This window comes from Mchenga conophoros, linkage group LG5, assembly GCF_057382185.1.
Source record: "Mchenga conophoros isolate Kocher_MC1m ecotype Shallow Benthic linkage group LG5, M_conophoros_male_GT1.1, whole genome shotgun sequence".
Taxonomy (NCBI): domain Eukaryota; kingdom Metazoa; phylum Chordata; class Actinopteri; order Cichliformes; family Cichlidae; genus Mchenga; species Mchenga conophoros.
In genome coordinates, this window is record NC_140530.1 from 28,843,875 (window position 1) to 28,861,544 (window position 17,670).

Below are 17,670 nucleotides of genomic sequence, written 5' to 3' on the forward strand. Positions count from 1 at the left end.
ATGTAGATGACACAAATGTGTTCCTTGAAAACAGGGTTTCCCCAAAGACAGGAGGATTATAAGCGACTGCCAAGATGTTGTGGTTGCCACTCATGTGTGAAGCCACACACACAGACGCAGCTTGGCTGCTGCAGTTCCCCTTTGGCAGCCATGTTGACTCCACGGTCTGGTCCATGGCTGTTGCTATAGTAACTGATGCTGATCTGCTGAGTATTGGGCATCTCGCCCTGGCACTTCTGCGAAGGACGTTGCAACATATTTGCAACAAGAGCAGCAAAATGATCAGGCAACGACTGCTTTCTCACAGTAATAGTGAACTCTGACCCGCAGACAGCTGAGATCATTTTTAAAAAACGAATTTCACACGAACCAATGCGTGATGAAGCCATGTGAAAAGTTTCTAAGGTTTGGCTCTAGTTTAATGGAGCTGGGAATTTAGTTTGAGCTTCTCTAAACACACTGCCAGGCAATTTGTGATTCAGTTCAGAATAGGTTTAGACACTGAATAAGTTCATCTTCTGTGTTTTTGTATTTCACTCTTCAAAAGGTTGGACATGAAAAATGTGGTGACAAAAGTTCAGAAGGTTATGCAGTGCACCAGATGTTTAAACTACGCTTCCTGTACATGTAAAACTTGGGGTGTAAAAGGAGTCAATGTTTTTCACTTAGTAGCATCGTATTAACAGCAGAGGGCATCGTGCTACAATGCTAAAGGACATCTCTGATAACTTCAGTTAAAGCTCAAGAGTGCACACTGAATATGAACTGGGCAAAAACCATTTACACAGTTTTACTTTTATGATTGGCGCTTCAGAGTCAAAATACTTTAGCACAGTTTGTGCTTCGATAATTGAGGTGATTTACCCGGTGATTCAGTTATCAGTGTTCTGCATGTGCTTGTCTCAAAAGTACTTATTCTAGACAAACCTCTGGATCATTTTTCATGTCCTTAAAAAATCAGTGCACTAAATGACCATGTTTTTTTTCTCACTCAAACATCTGTTCTAAAAATTAACACAACAAATTCAGACAAAGTCAACTGCAACTCTACAATAAATATGAAAATGCAATAATTTATTTTTAGGTTGTACAGATGGACGATGTAGGATTTTACCTTTCTGTTCCCATCACAGTGTGGTTCACAGACAATTATAGCTTTTAAACCATCTTACTCTTGTGTTGCAATGTTTGACTCATCAGGATGGAAGGTTTGGAAGTCAGTCACATGATCAGATGTCTCTCTTGCTCACAAGCGACATGTCTGGACATCAAAGATGGGTGTTGCTTTTATGAATGTCTTGACTGAAGGATGGATCAGATTTACAATGAAAGGACACAATGCAATAAATCACATAGTACTACCCCAAAACATACCTGGTGTTATCATCTAGTTTACTCTAAATTTGAACATTGCTTACAAAAGATGCACCATGCCTTATCGAAGAAGGCTCAGTACCGGTGATCAAAAACTAAAGTATTACTGAGTACATAAAGACAGTGAAAAGTAGGGTGATTTTCTTATCAGACGTCGTCAAAAGTTGCCCTCTGCTGGCTAACAGAAAGAATTCAAGTTTAAGATGCTGAAACTTTCAGAGCTGTAGACAAAGCTCATGTTTTATAACCCATCTAAGTAATGGATCAAATTTAACTTGTTATAGATCTTTTTTCAAATCTAAAAGTATTTTATGTTAAACAAAAGAGAGTTTAAGACATTTAGCAAGAACTTTATCCCAAACATAGAAAGGACTGTCAACCACACACACACACACACACACACGCACGCACGCACACACACACACACACACACACACACACGCACGCACGCACGCACGCACGCACACACACACACACACACACACACACACACACACACACACACACACACATTAGTTTCACATTAAAACAGCACACTAATTAAATGATGGTCCAACATTCTATACTATCCAAAACTGTCCTTGAATAAACTGCAGTTGGTCCTAACAAAGATGAAAGTAGCAGCATGCAGACACACACACACACACAGAGACACACAAATGCACAGTCAGCTGTTACAGAGAGTGTGTGATGAGGGAGTGGAGAAGCCGAGGCCTCCAGATACTCAGGATGGCAGCTCTCCACCCTTATCTCTGCCTACCATGCGGTAGTGTGTGTGTGTGTGTGTGTGTCTGTGTGTGTGTGTGTGTGTATGTGTGCATGTGTATGAGCCAGCTGAAGTAAATATCAGACTACATCTCTGAGCAAGCAGCCAGGTGATCACGAGTGTAGCTGTTCACGGTATGTGCATTTTTACATATATATATATATATATATATATATGTGTGTGTGTGTGTGTGTGTGTGTGTGTGTGTGTACATGCATCTTATTGAGATATGACGGAAACATTTTTGCATTTTAAACCTTAGTGGGTGTGTTTTTGGGTGTGTGCATTAATATCTGCCATATGTATATCAAATACTGGTAACTGACCCCCCAAGCCCAAACCCACAAAGCTCTTAATAAAGTTTTATTAACTTAAAACAAATCAGCCCAAATATGAAAATATGGAGTCGGACATATTCATCTGTATTTTTTAATAATTTGAACACTTGAATCATTTATGTTTTCCGATACTGAAGATCAAAATGTATTTGACTATCAGAATTTCTCTGTTGTTTGTTAAAAATAGATTTAGAAATACTTATAATTAATTTATCATAATGTGCATCATTATTGCCTCATTGTATTGCTTCAGCTGGACAGATTATCTTCAACACCAGTGGTGTAATCCAGCGGTCCCCAACCCCCGGGCCTCGGACTGGTACCGGTCCGTGAGTCGTTTGGTACCGGGCCGCGAGAGTTGAGGCTCAGGTGTGAAATGTGTGGTTTTCAGGGGGTTTTTTGGTTTTCAGTGTTATTTTGTTATCGTTTTTATCGTTAACTTGGTTTTCCTGGGTCTTTTCACGTGTGTTATGAATAAATCTTCTTTTTTCGGTACCGGTACTAGTTTTATTTTGTTGTATTTATCCGCGACACCTTAACGGCCGGTCCGTGAAAATATTGTCGGGCATAAACCAATCCGTGGCGCAAAAAAGGTTGGGGACCGCTGGTGTAATCAACATCAGCAACACTGTGTACTGAAGCAGCTTCCATAAAAATGCCAAAAAGGCAAACTAAGGCTAAACACTCAGTGGTGTCAGTGCTCCTACATCAGGGCTTCAGCCACCAGGCTGATTTGGAGAATTTCACACAACAGCTTTTAGTTTAATTGCAACTTCAAGGGCTTTGGTCAGAGTGAGATGTCTTCTGAGGTTTTCACACAACAACAAGAAAAAACTCTGGGTTGTTCCAACTTTAAACAATCCAACATTTTTCAATTTGTGTTTACAGACTGCACATTTCTGTCTGATGGCTCTGTCAGCCTCTAATGTGGGCGTGCGAATAACACAAATAACAACAACAAAAACAACATAAGAATGTGAGACTAAAATGAGCTGCAAGGCAAGCAGTTTACCTGCACTGGGTTCAGCTTTACATTTCATCTCCTTCTTTTTGTGTTCATTTTTTAATGTTTTCTGGTGCCATTAAAGGGGAATTATCTGCACTTTGGCCAAACTGTGATCGCCTGAAATCTGAAGAATATTTAAGTGCGACAGAGATTTCTTTTTAATTAGAGTAATTTAAATTCAAGTGGGTCAAACCAGTAAAAGTGTGTAATAACCAACCGTATGCCGTGTGCAACTTGTAGACAGGTTGCTGTTTCCTTCTTTTAAAGGTTTTGAGTTGTTTTTTTGTTTGCTTTGTTGCATAAGTAAGATGTGAAAGTGAAAAAGAAGAAGATTTATATATTTATATACAAGTATGTGATTTAAAGCAAACCCCTCCCAGGTTATAAGTTGTTAGGGGTTTGTTGTCTTTTCTCGCCTTCACTCAATTTGGAGGTTCGCTCTCTCCACTCTACATTTACATCCAAGCGTATAGATGTGACGACTCTGCTTGCAGTGTTCAATGTTTATTTTTCTGAATGCATGGCCATCAGTCAGCACTGATGTATGTGGTCTGCGCTGGAGCCAAGTTCCTTAGTTTAAAGCCAAACATGATACTCGCCAAGCGCAGCTGGGGGAAGGGGAAGAAAAAGAGGGAATGGGGAAGAAGGAGGAGGAGGGGATCTTCTAAAAAATTTTCATTTGCAACTCAGAAAAGACAAAGAAAGTAAAAGCAAAGGGCAGTAACAGGGAAGGTGAAGTTAAAAGAAGAGCTTAAGATTAGAGGATAGTTAGAAAGGGAGAACACATATCACCCAAAGGAGAGCGGAAGGAAAACGAGAGATTTTGAGGTCATAAAATAATCAAAGTAGGGACAGTTTACGAGAGAGAGTATCACAGAGTCGAATGGAAGGAAGCAAGGAAAATAACAGATCAGAGATGGCAGAAAGAAGAAATGAAGCATCTAAACAATGACTGGAAAAGAAGAGAGGAGAAAACGGGAAGCTGGGAAAAGTGGAAACAGTTGATTGAAGGAGGAGGCATGAAAAGAAAGATACCGAATGACAAGTGTTGAATGTTCTGAAGAGGGGAGGCAGGCTGAATGCGAGAGACAAGCTCAGAGAGGGAGAAAGAACCAAAGTGGTTCAAGAAAAGAAATTTGTTTAACAAAAATCAAGGATGGGAGAGAAAGGGGTGATGAAGAGCAGGAGGAAACTTTGTCAGATTCAGTTAATGCAGCTAAAGGGAAAAAGGGCAGATTTTAAGTGCGGGAAGCCCTGAAAGAGGAGGAGAGAAAGACAGAAGAGGGAGTGGAGAGGGAACCGAGGGGGAGAAGAGAGGAGGAGAGGCAGAGCTGGAAAACAGTGTGTGACAGAAGAAGAGAGAGCAGATATGAGAAGGAGTGAGGAGACCTGAGAAAAGAACCTAATTCAGCATTGTGTTTCCAGCCAGCCTCTCACACTGCTGTGAAACCCTCTTGAGCTGCGCTGCTGCTGCATGACTGAACGCTATCAGTCCCGAGCAGGCAGCCGACAAACCCACACACACACACACACACACACACACACACACACACACACACACACACACACACACACACACACACACAAATGGATATGACTCGTCCGCTGAGGTGGTTTGGTGTGGTGGACTTGGAGTGACAGTTGGGAATAACTGGTTTCTTCGTCCTGTCAGGTAGGTTTAATATGACTTTAAAGATTATATTATATCATGTGGACTTAGTTTGTGTTTCTGAGCATTAACGAAGCATTAATGTGAAAGCTGAATGCCTTATTCTTGCAAAATTAGTCCAGGAAAAGTGTCTCTTTTTTTGCCTTTTCTCGTTGTTGATCTCTGGTTAATTTCTACCAGCCGACCTGAAACATTCATTAGAGTTAACATATTTCCATATCTGATATTTGATATCCCAACAAAAAACATTTGGAATCTGGTCTTTTAAGGGAAATCAGAAACTATTTGTATCAATATTTGTATGAAGATGCAAAATCTTTTTGTGTTTTTGTTTTTTTTGCCACAGTAAGGAAGATTCTCTGCTTGTGTAGCTCCATGTTGCCTGATTAGAGTTTTTTTAAAGCTAAAACTTGGTAGTTTGAGTGTTTTCCATGATATTTAGAACCAAAGAAAGATTTGTTTTTCATGCTGTTTGTTTTAAGCGTTTTCAAGTGTGGAAAAATACAGTGTAAATTGGGCAGGTGATCATGACTGTGCCTGGTTCCACCCGGCTTAGAGGATAAAAGGTCTCCTTAGAACATACACAGAACAGGGCAGGGATGCAGGTTTTCCAGGTTTAGCAGCCCAGAGTGGCCGGATATTGTTGGTCTCAGTCACAGTATCTTCTGAACTCTGAGTCAGTCTGTGACATCTGCATTAATCCAATGATTTTACAGACTTCTTTCCTCCAGTCTTTGCAGAATTGTTGCCGTGCATTTTTAGATTTTGTGTTTCTTATAAACATCTTTACCGAAAATAAAAAAACTTTCTACACTTTTATTTTAACTGTCAAGGTCAGAGAGGTATTTCTGAAATGTTGATCACCAGATGCACTTTACTGTATACTGACACGGTGTCATCTCAGTTCATCAATTGCTGTAGTTTTGAAGCCACAGGTATCCTTTGGCACTGGTGCCCTGACACACCTGCCGTGACAATATCCAACCCAGTATCACAGCAAAACATGTAACAGACACTTTGCCATGATATTGAGTTGGGGTTGGGCAACCATATCAGATGGAGAGAGCAGACAGTCCTGCTTAAAGGAATAGTGTAAAAGTCACAAGACTGTCACCCACTGTCGTGCCATCTTTGTATTTTGCACTTCCTCTTTTGCTGTTTACCTGAATTGAGGCCCAAAACTACTTGGTTAGTATTAGGAAATGATTTGGTTTTGTGGTTTACACCCCTTCATAACTTTTGCTTCCTAACCTAAACACTGAAAATGATGCTTAAAGTCACCCAGTGGGATCCTGAAAAGTAAATATCTGGCAAACTGGGAGACCAGTCTCACCAACTGCAACCAGCGGGTCACGGCACCAACATCAAAGGGAACCTTATCACTCCCACTTATCAGTTTTATTGTGCAAATCCATTGTATTATATATCCTCACACTTAACCCACTTCCCCAACTCCTCAATAATATAGATAAAGATCAGCTACTACCAGGGGTTAGTACCTGATCTTCCTTCCCAGGTCATCACTAGCTATTTTATAATCTATTTTTACACATGCTCAAGTAGTGATGCATTAAACTGAGTAGTTAACTTCACTGTTACTCACCCTCCCAAAGCAAAGAGAAGCACATACACGGTGTTTGCAGCCTCCTTCTTTGTTTCTTGATCTTTCTTCAGCCTAGTACTGTAACTGGGTGTTTGTGTGGTCAAATATAGCTACTTACTACTCCTTCTAATACAATATCCTGTTTACTGTGACAATGTATAAGTAATCTGGCAGTAATTCAGTATCCGCTTCATTCTTGAGCATATTTTCAGACAAAGCCTGGCATCTGTTCAAGGTATCAGTGACACAGTTTGTGACCTTACATCTTGCATCAATGATTTTCTTTTTTCAGTTTTAAATTAAAACATCTCCAAATGTTTTCCCCCCTCTGCTCTTTTGTATTCTGTCCCGCCCTGTATCCTCATACTTCTCCTCCTCTCCACCTTTTCCGTTCCTTCAAATACATAAAGGGTATTTGCTCTCATAGACTTTCAGTTTCTCATGAACCCCCTCAGCGAGTGCAGCTCAAACTGACAAGCTGCCAGAGAAAATATCAACACAACAAGCCGGGTCAGAATCTGCTGCTCGCGTACCCTCACTCCACCCCTTCCTCCCACTCCCTCCCCTCTGTCCTTCTCCTCATTTTATTCTCCTGCACAGTATTTATGTCTCGTTCTTTTCTCTCTCACCATCTATTTCCTGGCTCCTTTGATTTTCGGGGGATTTTCTTAGTCCAAGTCTTCCCTGGTTTTGTTAAGTTCATGTGGTGTGTTGTGTGTGGCTTTGGCTACACGGATCATTAGATAGACGCAGTAGGAGGTCAGTGGTTCCATTGTGGTTGAATTAAATGCTAACACTTGTCACTGAGGAAAATGCGCCTGAGGGGATCAAGAGACACTTAACAATAAAGAAGGTGGTTGGGCTGTCTGTGTCGGTCACTCTTCCACATTTGCTGGTTCCACACTAATTGGCTCAGACTTCTGAACAATGGCAACATTACTGGTGGGGACGCAGACTAGCATTTGTCTTTATGATTTAATGAAGCATGCAGCTATTTGGTATCGTTGTCGTCACTGTTTTGTTATCAGTCAGATTTACATTGATTGTTGTGTTTGAGGAGACTTTATCTAGCTGGTTTTGAAAGGATGGGTGGCAGAGGGGAGACTGAACGGTGGATTAAGCAGCTGACAGGTGATGAAGTAATTTTCAGCCTGCAAGTCAATTGTGTAGCTGTGCTGTGTTTGTCTCACGCTTTACCAAACGATTGCAGCGATGCATGGTTTAGTTTTGCTTGCTGAAAAGAAAGCAAGGAAGAGGTATGACATGACAACACTAAAACAACAGAAATGACATAATCTGCAGACATTTTTTTTAATTTAAAGAAATAATGTACATAAAAAATACCTAACCTGAGATAAACAAGTGTAAACTCACAGAGCGAAGAGGATCAGTTTTATACACGATTGCAGTCACTTATTTTCTAACCACTCCAGCGCACAGCAGTCTAGGAAAGAAATTAACTGTGTTTGTGTGATTGGATCAGATATAAATATAAAAACATACTGGGTTTAATTCTTCCACGCACGTGAGGGGTGAAGGTTGGGATATGTTTTCTGTGCCATTTTTTTTTTGTGATGCATGGGAAAAAGAAGAAGCTACTTAAATTCGGAGTGAGATGCTGATCACGCTCTTTAGTATTTCAAAATTTGACACTGGACTTTTGAGGAACATTTGAAGTTTGTGTGCCATATGTGTGTATGTGTTGGTGTTTACATGTACAAATCTGAGGTAAATGCTGCATGCGTGTGACATGTGTGCAGACGTACAGCTAAAACTGTCTGATGACTCCCCTTTTGCTTTGCCTCTGAACACATTAGTAACACTAACATCATGACATCACCCACCAGATGCTTTTACAGGACCCACGTGAGCACAGACTCACTGAAAGCTTATCTTGACCCATGCTCTGTGACCTCCAGGTTAGGTCCATGATCCCTCTGGAGAAAATGATGAACTGAAAGAAAAATCCACAGCTTGAAGAAATCTATTCCTCCTGCCCCACATGAAAATGTTTTGTTCAGAACATGATCTTTTTATGTGCCAAATGAAAGCCCCACAAAGCTGTTTATTTGCTAGCAAATAAATTAAATGTCAATTGAGGGAAGTAATCCAGAAGAGCAGATGGAAGCACTACACTGAGCCTGATTAATTACACCACAGTGACATGTTAGATTCTTTCTAGAAACATTTCTGGATGCGATGGACTAGCTTTGGCTAGCAGATCTATGCAAAGCTTCTGTTTTATCTTGTGAAAATTTGTTGGGGTTGATTTGAGATTTGTCATCTGTGAGTAAAAAGGAAAGTGAAAAATAGAGAAAAATGTCAGAAGATGTCATTAACCCACAGTTAATCTGTAGCTCCCTTCAGTATTGTAAAAAGAGTTTCAGCTCATTTATTAGCTCTGCGGCTACACTTTATTGCTTTGGTTCCCTCCTGCTGTTCTCAAAATGTTGTTACCGGGTTTAAAACCCAGTATGTTTTTTATATAAAACCCAATGTATATGCCACGCTCAGTGCCAAACTATGCACCAAATCAAGTGAAATCTTGAGACACACTGAGGTCATTTCATGTCAACTGACCAAATGCTCACAGCCTGACCAGCTCTGATTTCCAGGGTGATGACACACATCTTATTTTAGCTTTCTAATGTTATTAGTTTGCTCACAAAAATATTTTTGTAATGAAGTTAGGGGCATTTCTGAGCCATCTTTTCTGAGCAGCATGTTCTTCCACTGGGCTGTCCCACTGTAAAAAATTCAAAGCCGATATGAGGATGAAGAATCCTGTGCTCAGGAGAAAGTAGAGTTAAGTGAAAAGAAGAGAGGTTTGACCATTCCTCTAACTTCATCACCAAAATATTTGTCCAAACAGGTAACAGCAGTAAGCTAAAATTTGGTAGTTTTCCTTGACAAGTGCATCATCACCTCGGAAAGTTTTTCAGGGAAGTGAGAGATGGTCAAGCTTTTACTTAAATTTGGTCAGTTGACATGGAATGAGCCACTAGAGAACAACACTATTCTTCTCGTGAGAGTTAGATAACATTTAGTGGTCAGAGATGTGCTAAATTAGAAGCTTGCTGCTCAGCTTTGCATTAACACTGGAAATGAGCAAGTCTGTATAAATACAATGTAACCAACACAGCATCACACATTGGTCATTAACTGTTTTCAGCAGATGTCATCAGCAAATGCAGGATCTGAATGGGACACTCAGGCACACTATAAATCCACTTTCATACCTCCCTGAAGCATACTCTGCATTATCTTGATGTTCGACTCTAATCTATGAACTAAATGTGATAATGTTTTTAATTAGACTTAAAGCAGGTGATTGGGAACATAAGTTCATCAGGAAATGTTTACTGAGGCCACAGAGCAAGAGTGCTGAAGAGTGGTTCTCAGGTCCTGCTCACAATAAGAAAAAAGAAGGCTTAAGGGACTGTACTGGCTTCACTTTTGAGACCTGGAAGATACAGCTATTTTTTTTTTATATACAGTCTGTGGAAAGAAATAGTAATAGAAATAGCCACAGTGACTATCATCAGTGACTGACACATAATGACCTGATAAAATCAAAGCCCTGAATGAGTGGTATCTAACTCTAAAATTACAAAACAAAACCTCTGGGATCCCCACAAATGATTGGCAAGCTCGTGCTGTACATGTTATCATGCTGTAAGCTTCAGTTTATAATTATAAATGTTTTGAGAAAGAACAATAACAGATAGGCTTAAATCAAATTACCATTTAGAACAGCGTTTGTTCTTATCTCAAAACATCTGTATTTGTGGTTAGGACCTTCACGAAATCTTTTTCAGGACTAAAATGTGCTTTGAATTAATGGGGGAAATAATTCAAGAGTAGGAGTGATTTCTCTTGCAATGGTGGATATCAGATTATTGGAAGGGAATATTTCCATTGTTCCACGACCGCTCATATGTCTTTATTTTAGTGGGAGTGAAGACAAACACAGACTTTTTTTTTCTAAATACATAAAGGGACTTTTGTATGAAGTCTCTTAGAAACTTGTGTAAAAAAAAAACTACCCACTCAGTCACTTAGTGGTTTCAGCTCAGCTAAACTGGTCTCTTAACTGGTTTTGGTCAGGTGTACTGTGCATGTATAAACAGATCTGTAGCTCTTACTGTCAGTACGTCATCCCGTTACATAACTCATGTTAACTACAGCGAAATACCCCGACGATGACTGGAATGTGTCGAGTTTTGACCTGGCGGCTGTGGTCGAACAGGTTTTTCAGCAACAAGTACTCTGCATGTGTTCATTGTCAGAAAAGCAATTATTTTTCATTGTCATGGCAACGTAGTTCCAGTATGGCTTTTTTGTCTTCAGATAAAACTGTTTGTTTAAACCTAGCTGGTAACTCTTGCCTGTGAGAACAATGTGTAGAAAATCATTTTGATGTGTCGCAAATTTAGGCGTCCCGAACAGTCAGGCTCACACACACTTGGCCCACTGTGGATTTTTTAACTGTTAACCAGCTCTGCCATATTTCCTGTCACAAGTCACTGCGCAGCGCTGACTAATAAACCAAGAATGCTTCAAATCTTTAAAAATAAGCCCTCTATTTATGTCCCCAAGGCTAATAGTGTTTTTATTGATAGTCAGGCATCTATTGCTGCACTCAGGGAGAACTTTTATTTACTACACTTCTTAATTTATTAGTAATTATGAAGTTTCTGATTAAAACTCGTAAAATGTGAGGAATCTCATTTCAATTAATCGGTAATTTGGAAGCACGAGTGCTGTTGGGGCTATAAAAAGGGAAGTTATTTCATACAGGATGTCTTATTCACCCATTCATTAATGTAATCACTTTTACATCTATGTGCTTTCTAACATTCATACTCCAGTTCAAGCACTTTTTTAGCATCATTACTGTATGTGCATTACTACAGTTTTGAGATACACAACAGTGTTAGTGATTGTTAATTCAATGACACTAAGGTTCACTAAGGTTCTAGTAGGTTACATTAAAACATATGATGAGGTTGTAGAAAATAACATAATGTTGAAGAGTTAAGAACTCGTATCAGTATTTGTGACCCCTTACAAACAACATTAATGTCAAGTTGGGACACTTTTGTTGCATTTGTTTGTGAGTTTTAAGCAGTTGCTCCAAAGAAAAAGTTATAATTTAAACTTTAATGGTTTAATTTTAAACTACAGTCAAACACCATTATACTATGGTATTATTATATTAATACTAGTACTATTCCACACAGAAAGAGCCAACATATTTGTGTCTCCATTTTCCCTCTAATCATCAAAAACTGTCACATTTATCTGAAGAACTTTTGGAGAGGCCTGATCTTTGCTTTGGGAGCCACTTAGCTGAATGTCATTGCTCTAAGCTGAGCATCATTCATACTTTTAGGTATGAATAGTAAGTCTTTTGTTTTTGTTTAAAGTTTTATAGAGCTTATTTCTCCTGCACACAGAAAGACATTAATATGCTTTTTTCACTCATAAACTCTGGACAACCTGCTGGAATCAGTTCTGGATATTTTCGTTAGTGATGCAGCAGGAAAAGCAGGGAACCTGTGAGTCAGGTGAGGGAGCTACCTGGACCAGTTAATATCTAATTTGCATTCTCACATGTCGCGTGATGTCTAGAAAGATTTGGGGTTGCAGTTCATGTGTAAAAACAACTTAGCGTACATGGACCTGACAGCATGCTCGGTGAATTACAGTCCTCTGGGGTCCAGTCTAACAAGATGGCGCTCATCAGTCTGATTCCACGACCTCTTAAAAATTGCAACTGTAGAATAAGCTGTGAAGCAATAACTAACTCTGACGTTCGGCTCCACAGCAACTTTTATTATTTTACCAGAGTTCAGAGCTACAAAATTACCTCACTGCTCAGACAAGATAGACATTATACATAAAGAAAATGTGTTTTTTCAGGTGGGATTTTTAACACTTTCTTGAGTGTTTTACTTCTCTTTAACTGTCCTCAGTTTTAAAGTTTTAAAATGTGAATAACAATAATAATAAAAAAAGCCCAATAAGACGAGTTTTATGACTTTTTTAGGTTGGAAATTATTGCAGGAAACCTCTGTAATTAGTCAGTAACCCTTCTTTTCACTCATTTTTATGTTCCCACAGTTACAGAAAGCTTTTAGAGCTGAGCGTATACGTCGGTAACAGCTGTATAATGGCCACAGTGCTGAACAAAGCACACATTGTACCTTACATTATAGTCACAGTATAGCGCAGCAGTTTGGGCGCTAATGCTGCCATAAACCTGTCTTGCACACTCATGCACAATTTCAAAGAAACAAGCAGAGCTGTGAGTGGATGTCAGCTTTTATTCTTACAACAAAATAAAATAAAAAATCTATAAACTTCACATTGCAGCTGAAAACATCCAAATTAAATTGTTCTAGTGCTTTCAAGAATGCTGTCAGGATGTTAGTAAGCTACAAAAATATGAAGTAAGAGACCAACAAATTGGTCTGCATGCATTTGTATTGTTTCTTCAACACCAGAGCTTTACAGACATTTAAACCAGCATTTGAAGCCTGTACAAATACTGTAATGATGTTATGTCTTTAACTACACAGACATGATGCACAGACTTGGTTGGTTGTTTTTAAAGGCTTTACAATAATCTTCAAGCCCCACGAGTCTATTATAACAAAACACACTGCAACTCCCCACCTCCTTCAGCACAGACAACCACTCAGGGTCAAAGGTCAAAATGATGATATTCTCCTTGACAGGTCAGCAGTTTCAAAAGCGTTCCAAATACACTGTGGCTATGAAGATGAATGTAAAGGTCAGTCTCATGCTAAGTAGAGTGTGTGTTCTGTGTTTTCACAGCACTACGCCTAACACTGACAATATGATCATAATATCTTTGTGATCTTTTGTGTCCATATGGAGGGGTATGTTTTATTTTAATCATTTCTAAGCATATGGCATGGAGGCTTTTCTGTTTGCTGTTGATAGATGATAATGTGTGCCTCTGTGTTAGGCAGATGGACAAAAGCGATGCATGGTGTACTCAGCAAATTTATCCAGACGACTCAGTAAACCTGCTTCTCGAAGCTGCTTGGGCATACAGCGTCTGCAGAATTCATATTAAATCTAAGTGAAGCTAGAAGTTAAAAAATGTCATGCTTTTTTTCCTTTATGGAGGTTACAGAATCACATGGCAGCACTAACAACCACAGCACATAGTAAGCTTTTTTCACCTTTTTTTTTTAAAACAGCATGTGAACTTCCTCTGCAAATAGCACCTATACTTTTTATTTCATGCATCTCTGTTCTCTGTGATTGAGTGCCAGTCAATTAGGCACATGTGCTCACTATAGCAGCCTTTCAGAAACCTGGTCATGACTGCACATAGATAAGAAAGCATCTGTGTTTTTTGTTGTACCTGCTGAGGAGAAAAGAGTTAAAGTGAAAACATCTCTTTGCTCTTGCTTGACTCGGAGATACAAATTACAGCTGATCTGAGGTTAAATGAATAACAAGTGTTGTGTTTTAGGTTGGATTGGGAGCCTCGATGCCCCCCACAAGTCCCATTTGTCTGAGTGAAATGCTTACAGCCTCAGGAGGCAGAACAGGAATTTCCATTTCATGCTTGGCTGAAGTTCCAGATTGGCCAAGCTTACACCACAGGGCCCTTTCAATGGCTTACATTATGACAAGTGAAATCAATCATTTGAAAGGAAAAACTGTACTAAATGCCTTCCTATATATCAGATCTGAATATAAAATCTGAAATTCCTGATTTCTTTAGACATTTACCTCCATGTGTAATAGAGGAACTGGAAGTGACAGTGACATGATAGCGCAAACATAAGCTCAGATTAATGCGTAGGGTTAGTTTCTCTTATTCACAGTAGCTAGCGTATGGCTAGTGTCGAAGGTGTTTCTGTAGGATTATTAGAAGAGGCTAATGCTAGGGAAATATTCTCATGGACGAACCAATGCAAAGCCTCCATTTGGATTCATTAAGAAATTATGATCACCATTTAATTCAGAGGAGTCAATAAAATAAAATAACGGGTGGCCGTACCTAAACCTTCAAACCTGAAAATGAACTGATGAGTGGAGTGGACACCAACAGAGAATGTCATTGTATTAAATAACAGCCAATTAGTCATTACACAAGTTTTGAGCATTTAAAAAGAAGAGGTCAAGTCTCCACCTGCTGTCTGTGTGAACGTATGAGTGTGTGCGTGTGTGTGTTTGTGTGTGTGTGGGTTGTGTTTTCTAGCAGAAGTTGCTCCCTGCTGGACTGAACTCGCTGGCCTCACTCCCTGCAGGGCCACTGGGTATCAAATACGACACAACAAGTTCCCACTGTGATCCTTATTCTTATTTTCTTTTGTGTGTGTGTGTGTGTGTGTGTGTGTGTGTGTGTGTGTGTGTGTGTGTGTTTGCAAACTTTTCAGTACTTTTCAGCACTTCATATTTTCTCTCACGAACCACGGTTGTTGTTGTTGTGTTTCAAAAAAGTTTATTCAGGTGAATAGTGTCATGGTTCATTGTGATGCAGGTTCATTAAAATTTAAGCTTATCTGTTAGTCATTCAACAATCAGAATGATGATTTTATCTCTGATTGCTCAGTCCACAGGCGTGTGTGTTTTTGGGCACACACAAAAAAGCCTATAAGCATGTGAGATAGTCAGATCCTTATGTACAAAGTACTGCATGAATAAGGCTGATAATGATTTGTATTTGCACTTTAATTGGTCAAATAAACTGGAAAGTACAGCCTTAATGCAGCCATTTGTCATTTTAATTAACATGTTAAGTGAAATAAATCTTTGTTAATGTAGCAGAATCCAAACTTGTTTAACTTTTAAGGCTGATCTCTAGAAGCCTATTGCTAACTTTAAGTCAGTGGTTTAAAGTTATTGAATCTTAAACCACAGTAACATCTGTGAGACCCTTTGGTGCCGTAATCTCATGCAAAGTGCTTCCTTCCCCATCTTCTGCTAAAATCATCAGACTGTGTGGACTCAAGGTGCTTTATTCTGCAGGCTACAAACCCTTAAATAAAAATATTTTTTTAAAAATACCTACACTGTCTTTTTCTGCTCTTGGTTCTGTATGATGTCAGAGAGAGCAAGTCTCACTAAGATTGTTCAAGTTTCACAATTTAATTCATAGAGGCCAAGAATACAAAATAAGGAAACAGAAATGAGCTCCTTTCATTAAATAATTGCATGATGGCACAAACATAAGTTTGAATGCAGGTGCTGGGTCCATATGTGCTTTTTACATGTACAGATTTGAATTACAGATTTTGTCTTTACTCAGCACTGAAAAGCAGGACTGGTCTTGTCATTAAAACAGTGTGATATATCACAGCTTTAAATTCTAACAAGCTTCCACCGGTAGTTGAGGTAAATCTCAGTCTCCTGCCACAGGACCCTCCGGTATCATGTAATACATCTGCTATGAGCATCTTTCCTTCCACGTTTTGTTGAATCTATTAGTGTCTTAAATCAACAAACCAGTGTCTGCAGCATATGGAAAGCTAAAACCTACAGAGGCAGTAGACTCAACACAGAGTCAAATTTATCTCTAAAGATAAAATACAACAGCTGATAAGAATTTCATTTGTTCTGAAGTAGTTGTTATATAGAGGCACAAACACGCACAGAGGATTAACATACAGTGTGCAAACATAAATTTATACTTGAACTGGAGAAGAAAAAAATAATCCACGTTATGTTTGTACTGGAAAAAGTGATAGAAAAACGTGTGATTTTGCATAAAAATTGAAAGTCTACATTTGTGCGGTGTGTTGTTCAGCATGCTTGGAGCTCAGTTTAGGTGGTGTAGACAGCCAGTTTAATCAAAGAGGAATACTGTGGGGAGTTTGTATGATTACAAACCCAGAGCTTTTCCACATCTTGTCCTCCTCTTCCTCTCATATCCATTTCTTTCTTTTTGTGTCCCTCTCATCAAAGATCAAAAAATGTGAAAAGAACGACAGAGAGACACAAACTAGGAAATAAGAATGCAGAAAAATGGAAATAGTTACATTTCACTCTTAGTTTAGTCCATATAGACTAAATATGGATTCCCTCTTGCTTTCCACTCACCTAAAAAAAAACTTACTGTAGAAATACTGGGGGTCTGTCAGGTAAAGAGGGATAAACAAACAATGAAAAACATGTAGAAAAACACAAAACTACATCTGAGAGAGCATTAAAGACCATTAAAGCTCATGGTTGGCCTGAAGTCAACCTCCCCTATATTTCTAAAAAGAAATTTAACGATTTGCAAATCATACAGCAAAGTTCAGATTAAAGTTTCATTGAAGATTTACAGTTTATTATAGCACTTGGCATATCATCTTAAGGAAAAAGCTCTAGCCTTGTGCTGAATTTGACACCAAAGATATCGTTGGGTCAAAGGAACCCACTGCCCTGGTTTAAGTTATATTTATACAGTAGATTCTAGTTTATTCACATAAATGGTAAGTTTTACACACACACAAACAAGTCATTGAGTTCCACAGGGTTCTGGTCTAGGACCAATACTTTTTATCTTATGCATGCTACCTTTGGCAATCTTATTATAATATACTGCATACAGTTTAATTGTAGACCATACAAAGCTTTAGTTACATATATGACAGCAAACGAAACAAATGAATATGTTCGGTACAAGGAGATTATGTATAACATTGCAACAACTGACCAGACCAAGTGAAGTGCTCTGAGATTTTCTGAGTTCTATGTTGGAGATAAAGAAATATAAACTTAAACGACATCTATTGAGTTGATTTCAGTGTTTGTGGTGAAAGAACTGAAGCGGTTCATTTTATTTTTCAAACAGATTCTGCCTTTTCTGAGGTTCAGGTCATCTTAAAAATGTATTCATACACAGCTACTGTGATCAGAAACAGGCATTTGTGGATTGTT

The 17,670-nt window shown here is 38.9% G+C and overlaps 1 protein-coding gene across 2 annotated transcripts in view; it reads left to right on the plus strand.

Annotated features, from left to right (window-relative positions):
- Positions 1 to 2,230: 2,230 nt before the first annotated feature.
- Positions 2,231 to 17,670, plus strand: part of ripor3 (RIPOR family member 3) — a 64,280-nt gene continuing 48,840 nt past the window's right edge. The window contains exon 1 of one of the 2 annotated variants that reach the window (XM_085274711.1): positions 2,231 to 2,274. The gene's annotated coding sequence lies outside the window, so the exon portion shown is untranslated. Of the gene's footprint in view, positions 2,275 to 4,941; positions 5,157 to 17,670 lie in introns of those variants that run through there. The other variant, XM_085274710.1, reaches the window with a different exon arrangement.